This window comes from Rousettus aegyptiacus, unplaced genomic scaffold (assembly GCF_014176215.1).
Source record: "Rousettus aegyptiacus isolate mRouAeg1 unplaced genomic scaffold, mRouAeg1.p scaffold_m13_p_12, whole genome shotgun sequence".
Taxonomy (NCBI): domain Eukaryota; kingdom Metazoa; phylum Chordata; class Mammalia; order Chiroptera; family Pteropodidae; genus Rousettus; species Rousettus aegyptiacus.
In genome coordinates, this window is record NW_023416287.1 from 80,785,638 (window position 1) to 80,800,057 (window position 14,420).

At 35.0% G+C, this 14,420-nt stretch overlaps 1 protein-coding gene across 34 annotated transcripts in view; it reads right to left on the reverse strand.

Annotated features, from left to right (window-relative positions):
* TCF4 (transcription factor 4) overlaps positions 1-14,420 on the reverse strand; it is a 334,414-nt gene that overhangs the window by 96,703 nt on the left and 223,291 nt on the right. Inside the window, exon 1 of one of the 34 annotated variants that reach the window (XM_036230081.1) lies at positions 1-11,614. This exon is cut by the window's left edge and continues 2,480 nt beyond it. The exons of the other annotated variants lie outside the window; for them this stretch is intronic. The gene's annotated coding sequence lies outside the window, so the exon portion shown is untranslated. Of the gene's footprint in view, positions 11,615-14,420 lie in introns of those variants that run through there. 34 annotated transcript variants of the gene reach the window in all.

The window sequence follows — 14,420 nt, forward strand, 5'->3', positions numbered from 1 at the left end:
TAAACCCTGACGAATCAGCACATGGGACTAAAAATTAAAATGGGACTAGGATATTAAGCTTCCGGGATTCATTAACTAATGAAAATGAGTCCGAAATTTCAAAAGTACAAATATACGATGATTAATAAAGATACACTCCTTTGAAAAGTGATCTATGCGCTATAAGCGGTGAGACACTAAACGTATCATTCAGTGATGCTCGTTCGGGTTTTGGTTTGCTGACCTTGGAGTACAGTTCAATCACAGAACAGGAGTCAGTGGCTTGTAAACTGAGACATTTCTGCAAACTCATCCTTTGAAGTTTTCTCTGTGACAGAAATATCAACCATGATAAATTTTGGGTGTGATGTGTGGAGAGTTAGCACAGAAGTGTAAGAACAACTGAAACTATGTGCATAATCCATATGTTTCATAATAATTTTAAAAGACATCTTAATCATAGCGGCCTGTTTTTAAGGGATGCTGACCTGGACTGTTGTTTGTTTCATCAGCATATAATTGGGCAAGTTACCTAACTAGTGGTAGCTAGGCAAAGAGTCCCTTACTTCACTGAAATAAAGGGGAATGGAGGGAGGTTAGCCACACAATATAGTAAGCCACCACGCTTTCTGGTGGTTAGTGACAAACACCACTGAGGACAGTAGGGGTAGGCAGTGTGGTCAGGTGTTTTTCTACCACTTGTGAGAGAAAAAAAAAATTCTTACCAGTAAAATGATTGTTTAGAAGTCTGGACGCTTAAAATACATTCACACTATTCTTACCTTCTTCCATAATCTAAACTTTATAGTTCTTTCATGATTTTTCCAAAAAGTCCTTGAAAGATATATTGGAAGTGAAGCAGAATTGGGAACACGTACCTAGAGTTGGTATAAGAAATTTGGAGGATACATGACCAGAATCTCCAGTGCATGTGGACAGTGTCAGCTCCAAGGACAGACACTCAATAAAAACTTGTCGAATGACTGAATGAATGACTGTGTTAAAGAACAAGTAAAAATTCAAATTCTAGAGCTCGGATTTCTGTATTCATTCAACCATTTCACAAACAATTATTTAATAATTCCCAATTTGAGGTCGAGCCCCATTGTGGGACGAGCCCAGGATTCAGAGACAAGTATGACACTCTTCCTGCCCTCAGAGCGCTGACCACGTGCCGAGGAGATTGCACCCATTCTCTTGAATAAAATTTAAAAATACGACTAAAGACTAATGTAATGTTTTAATTGTGAAGTGGGGACAATCATACACAGATTAAACAATCATATAACAAACCATTATAGGGTAAGGAACTTCTAAACATAGATCTCGTTCAAATTAATTCTATATTCTGAATAATGACTGCAACATTATGCAGTTACTGCAAAGCCCAAACACACACACACACACACACACCCCGTACCCTGCACATTGTCCAGAATAAGTCAGGTATTCGATAAAGTAGCTGAATGAATGAATGGTAGAAATTGAACAACTTGGTAGAAATTGAACAACTCCATGAGTTTTTGCTTATATAAAAACTCTTGAACACCTATGTTTTTTAAATATAGTGCTTGATTATTTCTATAATGCTATTCCCTTTCTCCTAGCATAGATAAATTAGCTAAACTTCATACCCCAAGGAAAACAGATATTCATCGATATATAGTGACTGCATACATAATAGGAATAAGAAACCGCTATTAATTAAATAACTGTCTTAGGTTAATATCTACTCCATCAAAAATATTTGGCAATAAAACAATTAACTAAATTAGCACATGTATAATGAAATATAATTTAAGGAACATACAATTGTCTACACTTGTTTAATCTTCATAACAGTACTCTGGGATAAGTATTATCATTCCTCCTCTAAACATAGAGAATTAAAGGCACAAAGAGACTTAGATGACATTCTATAGATCACAAAGCTACTAAGACTGTGGAATCAGCATGTGAGCAAAGTTATAAAAACCAAGAGTTAAGACTTGAGGGTCAGACCTATCTGTATGAGAATCACAATCCTGCAACTCCACAGCAGTGCGACAGTGTCTAAGTCATCTCACGGCCTGAGTTTTGGTTCCCTCCTCTGAACACAAGCTCTTCTTTTGAGGTGTAAATGAGAGAACACATAGGTCAGCATATCAGTGGCATGTTATAAATGACACTGCGTTTCCTTGCCCCTCCTCTTCTGTTTCCTCCATGTACAAGTGCCTTAGAGAGCAGTGAAAAACAATCTCCACCCAAAATAGACATAGAGAACAGAAGTCTACTAAAATGGAAAAAAAGTACATAAAAATATAGGACCGTGCTAAACTCGCTACTAAGCAAAGCTATCAAATCACATAACTTTTTGGAGTACTCACCACTACTGGCATGAGAAGCATGTATGTACAGTCAGATGCTTAAAATATAATTTCTGTTGATGCTTTAGTACCAAAATCTAAGCTTTCATATTTAAACATAAATGAATAGTAAATCTTGCCAAGTCAGGGAAAAGAGGTTATCTAAGCTACCCTTATCCATTGAAAAAAGAAGGTATTGTTGAGTTTAATTTTTTTCAAGAGCTAAACAATAGGAGTTTTTTGCTCTCCAGTAGGAGTCACTATAAACAAGAAAATTAATTCCTGAGCTAAATTTATTATGGAGTTTAGTTAGTAAATGCATATACATGGATTGTTATATTTAAAATGTTTTAATAAATGGTAATAGCTTATACCTAAGGAGGGATTATGTTTAATATCCAACTTAAACTTTGATGGCAACAATTCTTAAGAGGCATAACTTCATAAAAAAGATTTAGTTATCAAAAGAAGGATGCAGACACATACGCACATGGTAAAAATAATTTTTCTGATGACCGTAATCTGGGACAGCCTTGCTCTAGTAGTGAACACCGACACACTTCCTGCATGTACATTCCTGTATTTCTTTGTAGTGAGTTCTTTAAAATGTAAAATACATTCTCTTAATAAGAGAGCGTTTTACTTTAAAAAAAATTGTTTTGATTGGAATCCTAATTATCCTTAAACTTTTTTTCCAAAGTGGACATAAACCTGGAGAAAATACTTATCTCATTTAAATATACTTGCCAGATAAACTGAAATAAAGCACAAATCACCTCAATCTTCTCAATGTCATAAACTTAGTCCCTTGGCACCATTTAGATATTATCTGGAACAACAGTATTATTTGTGTGATTCTAATATACACAAGCTTAGTTTGGAAGATGCTTTCATCACAGAAAAGTATCAAAAATATCAGCACAGACTATAAATCTAATTTTTAATTGTGACTATCAGTAATTTCCTGTTGTTATCTTGAATTGGCTACTTTTACATGCCCTGGGTTCATATGTAGACATCCAAATGGTTTATCATATGATCGAATATTTATTTTCTTTCTGGCTTGTCGGATGGCTTGTAGTAATATATATTATAATGTAATTCATATTGCTTATTAAGGTAAGTAATGTGGCCTGTTTCCATAAATATTTCACTTCTACCTTTCTGTGGCAGTATTTCTCTTCAGAAGAGGAGGTTTCTCATTTTGCTTTACAAGGTATAATAAAAACTCACAGACATTATATTTTTTTGGTGACATATAACAGCATGCAAAGTAAATGCAAAAAAAAAAATTCTAGTATACACTTTGATCTCATTCAAGTCATTGTCCCACTTTTCAACATATTTTTCTGATTTCTGTGGTAAAGAATACAATGACTACATCATTGCCCACATGAATGTAACATGAAATTCAACAAGCCAGAGATAGAAAATGGCATTACCCTACAGACTGGGGAATATATATCTACTGGCAAAGTGAAACAGTAAGTTTCAAGACCAGGCTATATACATGTTTCTGTTTAATTGTAAAGAAAACTGCATGCGTGACTCAAACTGAAGTTCACTTCTTCCTTCCTCAATTTCATGCAAAGATCTGTAACTGCAAAAGTCATAAATTTATCCTATTACCAAGTCTCTCAAATATTAAGTAAAATTAGAAAAAAGATAATGCAAGTGACACTTCCGACAACTAAGAGATATTTCAGTTAAGGAGAGAAGACTTCATTACGTTTCTTATTTTTCCCCAGGACATTAATCTCCTTCCCCTGGGATAAGTGGAATGTTCTTTACAAAAAAAAAAATCCTTTACCCTATCCCAGTGTAATCCATAGCCAGTCTCCAAGTCTGATACAAAAACAAACCATTTCTATTTTGGTACAATGAGGAAGCATTGCACTGGACAATATGAAAACAGAGATGGAGGAAGTTGACTCAGATTGCTGCACTTCCTAGATGAAGAGAGCTAGCAGGCTTACCACAATCACCTGAATAGAATGAAATAAGACAATGACTGTTTTTCTCCGTCAAATTGATGCACGTGTAAAAATGAATTCCCGAAAAATTAAAGGGGAAATCCTGGGTATGTTTGTTTGTCTGGATGAAGGATTCCATTTGAGAAGCTTTTGACAAAATGGACTGATGAAGCAGATTGGAATTTGGGCACAGGATATACACAATTTTTAAAAATTTGTGAATAAACACTGGGCTTCCCAAAGCATTGCTCGATGATCAAAAGGAAATATGATATCACAATAAAAATCATTTTTATTCTAAACAGAATAATTGTCTAGGGTTTGTTAGTCCCCTTTGGGGTGGGAATTCTAACAATTTCCTGAGGTTTCTAACTGTTGATTACATTTAATTGTTTGACATCTTTAAGCAAGTAGAACAACAAATTGCTGGGCATAGAACAAACAATTTTCAAATACTTTAATAACTGTCTTTGATAAACATTCCAAATAAAAGGAGCAGGTAAAAAGAAGAAAAAAATAACAAATAAAAATTTTAAATGAAAGTGGATGGCCATACAAAATTAGCATTCTATGCACATCTGTTATTGAAATGCCTATTTCAAATTCCTGTTTCATATAGTTTCTGCCCAAAATATTCTTTTGTGTAACTAGAAATCGGTGCTTTGAGCAAGAATTAGTAGTATTTCAAGGAAAAAGGGGTGGAAGATTCAAGCTCCCTCAAGGTCAATCAATATTCTAGTTGGTCGCTGGTCCATTCCTGAACTCAAAATGACTTTGAATTTAACTACTTAGTTTTTAAAATAAGTGGTCTCTTTATTCTGTTAATCATAAGCCCTTAACTGTCTACTCCTAGAGAGACAACCATAAAGAGACAGGTGAGACAAGTTCTGTATCATCATCCATTAAAAGACAAGGGTTTATTGCAAATTCCATGAGTAACTAAAAAAAAGAAAAATTGTCTTAAAAGGGATAAGATACTATTTAGGAAAATTCTGTGCTTCTACTAAATAATAAATAAATAAATCCATAAACTTTCATTGAATACAGTGTTAAAATTAGAATTATTTGGCAAAAAAATTGATATTGATAAATTTTGGCTTCTAATATTAGGCCAACCAAATCAGGTATGAGTAAGGAGTACCCAAAAGTTATACAGCAGCAATGGTCTTATTTGCATTCATTTACGGTTGGGCAAAACCGATTTAAAAGGCTGTCTTCATAGTCATAACTAGCATTACTGTTAATGGCGTCCAATTACCAAACTGCCAAATCACGGTGCTTACAAACCAGAGGCATGAAGTTGCCTGTATTTGTGTGACAAGGGTATTTGTTTCCCAAACTGTCGATCAACATTTTGTCTTCATTGACCATGATTATCAAATGCATTCTGAACTTAAAACCACCTAAAAATTGCTTACTATGAGTCAAAAGCCCAGAGAGGTCAACTCTCCCATCCTAATCAGCAGATGAACATTACTGTAGAATGTGGCATGTTCTCCATCATCTTTTCAGAGCCTGTGAGCATATTCTTTATGGGGTTTGGGCACCTCTCTACTTAGTGCCACCATATAGAAAACATGTTATGTGCATAGACAGGGTACAGAAACGCAGTAAACAAGAGTTCCCCAAACCATATTCATTTTGTACACGGGCTGCGCTCTTCCAACTTGGCCAGCAATGTTAATTGTTAACTGACCAACTTCACATACTTTTTGAAATAAAAATAAATACACTTAAAAAAATAAAATTCTCATGCTCATTACACTTTCTGAGTTAAGCATTTTTGCATTGTCATTGTTAGTACAATTATGAAACAAATTAGTATATTTTATGATAAATAATTATTAAACGTAAAAAGTAAAAAAATTGAATTGTTTTTGCTGTTGTTTTAATGACTTCCAAAAGAGCTAAAGTTTCTGACCTCCAACTCCCCTTGCCCCCGCCACTGCCCCCATCCTCTTGGCCTTATTAGATAAGCAGTAAAATGTGGAGTCAGAAACCAAGATGTTGGCTTAAGTTCTAGATTAATTTCTAACTAGCTCTCTAAGCTTAAGCAAATTCTGGCTTTATCCAAATCTCAGTTTCTTTCTAATTAAGTATGTTTCAAATAACTGTAAAATTGTGATCATGAGTTTTTTTTCTATCTTTGACATTCTGTAATTTCTTTTTTTTATAATGAGATATCTCTGGACAATCAATCCATGAAAATATAAAGAAAATCAAAGCTTGTTTTTGCAGTTAAACAAGCAAAAAGCTGAGCTATAGGGATGAGATACACAGTAGTTTCTAGAGAAGCTCAATCGCCTATCTGTATCATACTCTGTCTTAATCTGCCACATCTGCACCTCTCCATGACCTAGAATCGAGTTGTGTCACCATTCCCAGATAAGGACCATTTTAGAATATAGAAGTCTCCGGTAGAGTTCAATGCCTTGAATTGTTGCTAAATAAATCATGTACCTACTCTGTTGCCCTCCAAAATTATAAATTTTTAAAGAGCAGGGGTTATGACTTAACTTTCTTTGCCCCACCTTCTCACAATGAAATATATACATAATAGGAGCTCAATCACATTTTGCTCACTGAGTGAATGAGGAACAGAAAAAGAGATTTATTTCCTTCCTTCCCATAGTGACAGAACTCATCAAGTCCAGAGGTGTCAGAAAAACACATGATAGCCAACTATAACTTGGAGAGTAAGTCAAGTCTCCATGAAATGGAAAAATAAGCACATCAGACAAAATTTGTCAAATAGACCTATACCTACTTCATACTGATAAAACACTCACACATACACATAGTTATGATGATTTGTTCCCCTAGTTTCCACATGTTCTAATTGTTATTTCTGATTTTCAGAATCTGGCCTTTTCCTCACCTGGATTATAAACTGCTGAAGATTAGAGATGGACCACATTTTATTTGCAGGGCTGGCAGAGAGCATATTCATTTACCCATAAGGGGGCATGGAAGATCTAATTTTCTCCCCTTTTCTTGTATAATACGGCTATTTTATCAATGGAATAATTAATAGTATCAACAATATGCCAGAGACATCGCAATGGATACATGCATTGTCACTTCTGAGAGCTGATACTGTTCTGCCACTCAGCATGTGTGAGACAAACTTCTATTTGTCTCATGTACCTTTAAAATTTTTCTTGGTAGGTCCTCCCTGCTTATTTAATCTCTATTCTACTTTAAATTTGTTTGATGAACATTTTCTTGAGAGAAAACATATTCCTATGGCTAGACATTATTCCCTAATGACATGGAGAAGAAGAAGAAAAAAAAGAGGCAGGTGCTTTCCATGTCATTTCCACCTGTTAACTTTTTTTGTTATCCTTTACGACACATGCCATTTGACTAGATTTTAGGCGCCAAAGTAAAAAGAACTTTAAAAATGTTATTTTGTTTCATTATTAACAAAAATATGCTGAATAAGAAACTTGCCAACAATTACAGTAAGTCCTGTGATTGATTCCATCTCAGTATTATATATGACATTGTTATGAATGACTGTGTGATTATATCGATTGTTAGACTATCGAGGATCACAGTCTCTATATTTGTCAACAAGGTGGAACAGTGGCACTGGGCCCCTATGGAACAGTATAAACTGAACTCTTGCCTGGACAGCTACTCGTAGCCTTGTATATGTTGACGTAAATTTTCACAGTGGCAGGAACTTTGGTCTACTGTGGTGCACACTCGGGGAAGCTTGGCATGTAGTAGATGTACGATAAATATTTGCTGAGTTTTTAAATCTGCTACTTGAACATTAAGCTGATTCAATGCTAAATGCGTATATGATGATATAGGATCATCAAACTTTCCCCACAACTTCTGGCTGATCTTAGGGTTCTTTAACCATTGGGAAACTATAGACTCCTTTTAATAATCCGACAGAAATTATACTCTCTGTTTCCACTTACCTTTGTGTACACATATTTGATGAATGGAAATTTGTTGACTAGAATTCTGAGAGAAAGGCTACTACCATTTTGTAAAGACTAGTTTGAAATACACTTGCAATCTTGATACACAGAAGTCATATCTTTTCATTAAACAAACAATGTGTCAGATTTACCTAAAATTTACTGAATATAATACACAAACAGTTAATACACTGTCAATATCCTTTACTAAGAAGAAATTCTGTCTGAAAGCAGTACCAAAATAAGTTATCATTTTAGCTGTTTATACCTTTTTATAGGTTTCCTAACTTATTGATATCATCATAAAGACACCTGGTAGCAATGAAATAGTTAAGGATCTGTTATGGTTTCCCTTAAAATTCCCAGTTTTCAGATGTTTGTAAGGAAATTGCCAGAATTTTAAATTTGCTATGCAGAGTTCTCTGTAGAGATGCAAATTTCATTTATCTCTTTTCATATTCTTTTCTTCCTAAAAAAAATTTTAAACCGCTATGTCATTTAGAATTACACAGTGCATGAAAATAGACTTTTTAATACTTGATATGTTTTATCTTTATTATCTATGGCTCTTGCCAAAAAAATGCAGAATTAAAAAAAAAAAATCTCAACTCACCTCCGCTTCTCCCAATATACCTTAATTTCTTTGAATAAAGTGCAGGTGCTTCGTTTTACATGTGGTCCAATGACTGACATTTAAAACCAAAAATCTCAGTAAGTGTCTACCGTGATTAACACGTTGGCATTCATGGTGCAGGCACCATGTGAGAAAACTCGGCCACGCCACCCTCCTGTGTAATACGTTTAATCTGGACTCTGTAATCCCAACTGTGATTATCCATTTTGTTGTTTTCAAGACTGGAAGTTCCCAGTAAAGTTGGAAGGACGACTGAGCTTATTTTCCAAAGAATATTGTTTCTGCTCTCTGTTGAGTTGGGAGCACAGCTGTGCAAAGTAGTTTCACTGAACCAAAGTATAGTCATAGAATAATCAGCTCGAAACTTTGTCTGAGTTCACAAACTACGAACTGTATAATAACTACACGAAGTCCTCCAAAACCATGACCACTTGCGTGGCTTTTAAACTGGATCTGTGTCAAGTGGTATTGATTTATATTGATCTCGAGGGTATTTTTCCCCCTGACTTTACCCAATTTACACAGCAATGGGCAAGGACTGGGCCTAATTTCATTTTCCATAGAGTAACTAGCATGTTATTTGTGTTTCATAAATTAAGTGGTAATCGTAGGAGCAGAGCCTAAGCTGCTAATTCAAATAAAACTATAATATTAAGAGCATTCTTTTTAAGAAAATAACAGCTTGGTTTACTAAAAGCATTATTCTTAATAATAAAAACAATGTAACTAACATCCTACATCATTCTCCATATACTTTAAAATACCCTGAAATAACCTTCATTAACATCACATAAGTCTTGTATTCATAATTGAGTCTTCAGAGTAAATGTTCTATTTTAGTATATTTTGATGATTTATCATAGGAAAAAAAGGATCTGCCATGGTATCTAGTCAAAATTACACAGTTCCAAGATAAATCAAAATGGACCTTAATTTAAAATATTAAAAACTATGGGCTAAGACACAGTGTAGAAAAGGAATTCCTTTAAAAAAAATGGAATAGTATAAACTTTTCACTACTTAAAATGAGTTTCAAAAGGAAAAAAGGGACAGTGTCTTCACTTTTCTAGAAGTGAGAGCATATAGTCCAAAATAATAATTCAAAAATAAAATAACTGATACTAGTAATTTGAGTTATCAAGTTGAACTCAAAAATTATGACTGGGCTAACTTGGAACTAAAATTAACCGTTCAAAATAATTCACCGCTCGTTCTAGAAAACACCTTAACCCTAAGCTGGGCAAAAGTCACCACTCAGTAACACCTTTCTTCACTGGCTAAGTGGCACTCAACTTCCATTGTCAAAGATATCCATTTAAATGGGTTAATATCCAAATACACGCTGATGAAATATTCAGATCTTACTTTTCAAATGTGTGGGTAGAAGGAAATTTTTGCAAACTGGTACTGTATTTTAAATTTATTTATAAAATTGATTCTGAAGAATTAAAAATAATGTCTTAGAAACTGGCTGAGGACCAGATCTGGCCATTGAATGCTGTGTGATGCTCTTGCTGAAAGACAAGCACAGAACAAACACATCCGCGGAGAGAGTGTGTGGCCACAATCGAGGGACTCACACCCAGGGAAACCTGTCCTTAATTTATCCCGCCGCGTGTAGATTTGGCAAGGATCTCCAAACATCATTTACATACCATATGCCCTGAATTACCTAGGCACAATGGCTGTGGATAAATATGATGTTTCGGGTCTTACTGTTTGCTTCCTTTTATAAGTTTTGCAGCTTTCATTTCATTTTTCTTTTTGGAAATAATTTAATGCAATATCGGGGGCTGCAAAAGAACTGTCTTGCTAAATCAATGAATACCTCATTGTGCCTTGTGATTAAGGGGAAAAAAAAATGATCTTGAGATGGGCAACCAGGAGGTATTATTTCTCCTACGTAAGAATCAAATAAAGGAAATCAGCTTCTTATGCTTTGGATGCATTTTAACCTTTTTCTCTTTAGTAGGCATATAAATGCAAGGCATTCAACAATAAAACAGACAGAAATCAGCTATTATGACTTCTCTGGAACATAAGAAATTGCTCAGAAAGTTTTCATGTTTAAAAGGGATCTCTGAAATTAGACTCTTAGTAGTTCCTCTATTTAGTTCTTTTATAATTAAAAGCCATTATAATTGCCCTGTGCCTCAGTTTCCCTCTTTCCACCAAACTGGTATTAATACGAATTTGGTAATACTTGTCCAGATTCTCAAAGTAAACTTTAAGTCAGATTGATAAAAATGTATACTTAAACTAAAAAGATCAATAGCCTAAAAAAGGCTTGGAGCAGAATTATGTACATATTTTTTGTTGTATACTATAAATTTGACTGTATAAACTTCCAATTAAAAATGACATTCACACCATCATTTTTGATAGAATTTTGCACAGTAGGAATACTCATTAATGCAGGGTAATACAGTGTGATAAGCAGCTTAGACATCAAAATAGGAAAAAAAAGATATGCCAGTTGGTGTACTCTTTACGAGAGTAAAATAAAACTTAAAAAAAAAATAAATACCTGAGGAATTAATTAAAAAGAACACTTACTGGCATATGTATTTTTTAACTATGTCATATCAAGAGCATTCATTTCATTCTCTAGTCAGTTTCTACTGCAGAGATCTCAGTGTTAGTGCAAAAAAAAATCACATCTATTCTATATTTGATGATAGCACATTAAATGCATTACAATAATAAAAGTGGAATAAAACACAATTTAAATAACTTTACTTAGCCTACAATTACCTTCCTAAACAGAATAAATGTCTATATATCATATTATATATTATATAAAATATGTACATTTGTACATATTATAGTATCTGAAACATATAAATTATTTTGGGCATTGGTAAAAGAGAGATCGGCTACAAAATGTGTATACATGGGTCATTTCTTGGTCTTTAACTGGAAAACAAAGTGATCATATATTTACTCTCAGCTGTATGTTATAGTAAGTGGCAAAGGAGGTATGCCCATATACCAGCAGAGAAGTAAAAGGCAATGTAGTAATTTCAGAACACTATTAAAAATTTTGCTTTCTTTAGAGGGTTAAAAAAGCAAGAAGCTACCACTTGAAGGCCGGCAATGAAAGGGTTAACAGACATATGCTGTATAATTAGGAGATGCATTAATGATTATGAATAGTAAATGATTTGGTGCAAAGAAAAAAATTTTAGTCAAAGGGACATGTACCTATCTTACATGTTTATTAGTAACTGTATATAACTAAAGAATTCTGCTATTAAGAATCTTGCATTATTGGTGTAAATACTTCCAAGGGTACATCAAATTGTAATCTTTCATACGACATCCATCAAACCAGGCTGGAGATTTTGACAAACATTAAACACAGTAAGGAGGCAATTATGTATGCATGATTTAATCTGCAACTAATTAATATGCAAATTTATTCATATGTTAGTTACTAAATTAAAAATGCAAAGAAGCCCTTATGGTGATTCTCGAAATTTTGCACAAACAGAACATTTAAAATGTAAGAAAAATGAAGTTTTTTAGAAACCTATAATACACTTTCAGTGTCTCCAGAACCTGTTGCACTAAGACTCAAAAATATGTGTTTAAATACTAGATAATAATTTAAAAGGTGTGCTAATTTTATGTGAGAATGTGGGAACAGAAAGGTTAATCAGAATTCTCTCGAACTCTTAAGAGATACACTCTAATTACCAGACAAATGGTATTCTATTTCTAAGCTTCTTTCCCTGCTTTTAGGGTTGTCAGAAGTTGGTCATCTTACTGATATCCTGCACAAATGGTTGGGGGAATAAATATTATTTAAAAGCAACTAGAAATATCGAAAATTCTAGGGTAACTCTGAGACCATTTGGTGTTCACTAAACATACAATTCACTCCTCAAAATGGCAACTCGCTCTTTTTGCCTTTGGGGAACAGCTCTTTGCAAACAGAGAAATGGAAGGAAATCTTGAGGGAGACTAGAAATTCTTCCAAATTGTCTTCCAAGTGAATCTTCAAATAAAATAATGCAACTAACCCAAGAGCAACAACCTCCTCCAAAAAGCAGAAGGCAATTTCACCTGAATTCAATCTGGCTATGTTAGCCCTGAATTTTCCAGACAGTCCAAAACTGATTTGAATCTTTGATGGGAGATGAACGATGTGGAGTAGTGATAATTTATAAATATCTTTGGGTGTCTGCATACAAGAGAGTATCCATTCACATGCATATATTATCCTTTGGCTCTGCTGCCTTCTGCAAAAATCTGACTTCCCTATGACTTCCTCGTGATCAGCAGCAAGATTCTGTGTGGATCAGCTCTCGTCTGATTATCTTTTTCATCCCATGTCCAACGGCCATGTATACAGCTCCTGGAGCTGACACTTGAACAGCTGTAGTGGCCTCAAGAAGTCAACTGTATGAGGAAGCACAATAACAGCATCTACGGCTCTTCCCAGGGCACTGAACTCTCACCCACGTTAAAAAAAAAAAAAAAAAAAAAAATTGCCATCAGTCTCATCGCTGCCAAGTGACACACAAAAAGGAAGTTAACCATTGGCTGTTACTGGCATTCACAGTCTGACTCTGATCTCCCAGCTTCCCTTAGCCCATTCTGATGCCAAGCGGACTACAGCTTGCCCATTTCATTTCGAACACGGCAGCCAAAAAAAGCACTGCCCCACCGTGCAACGACAAGCAGTCTGTTTTGATATTAGTACCTCAGTATGTGATATAAGAGAGTCAGATGTCCCCAAACTACGTGCTTTCCCCTGAGGGACACTGTCCTGGCCTTTCTTGGCCAGAAAGATGGTGAGCATGCCACAAATCCTTAGCTTCGAAAGCACAGGGGAAGGAAAAGCACCGTCCACAGGACCCAGACAGCAATGGCGGGGCGAGCCCCCGCTGGGGAGAGGGTCCGTGCCTTCCAACTCAACACGCGCGTCTAACTAGAAATATTAACTCCTGTCCTTGTCACTCCCTGCCAGCCAGGATACATGAGCAGCAGCCGCATTATATAAGGAAAGGCGTGTTTTTCTTATATAATTAAATCTTAGTAGATGCTAGTAAGTAAACATCAGACTTTAAAAAATTTTTCTTTCACGGAAGAAAAGGGACGATTTGGGATTCAGAGGGACAGATTCTTTTCATTGACCCTCAGAGAGGGAGGAAGGTGGTAGTAAAACAGTGTCCCCCGTCGGTCCCTCGACATGTTCTGATTTCTTTGCTAAATGCAAGGAAATCAGACTCTAACCTGGTTTAACCCCTGACTGGTCCCTGTAACATCCTCATTCTTTTCAATATGAACATACCGTGCGTTTTATGATTCCAATGAAGCATCATCGGTTGAAGGTCTCAATTTCTGGGCATTTCAGGTATCTGAGAGTAACCGAGGCATCTTTAATTTTTACAGGTGACTCAATTTTTGTTGTGACCAGAACTGAACATAAAGCTTTTAAAAGCTTAAATGTACACATTTATGCATTCATTACACAGTGTTAAATCTAATTTGTTCTTTTTACTGTCACAGGAAGCACATGTTTAAAGCAATCTGTTTCCTCATG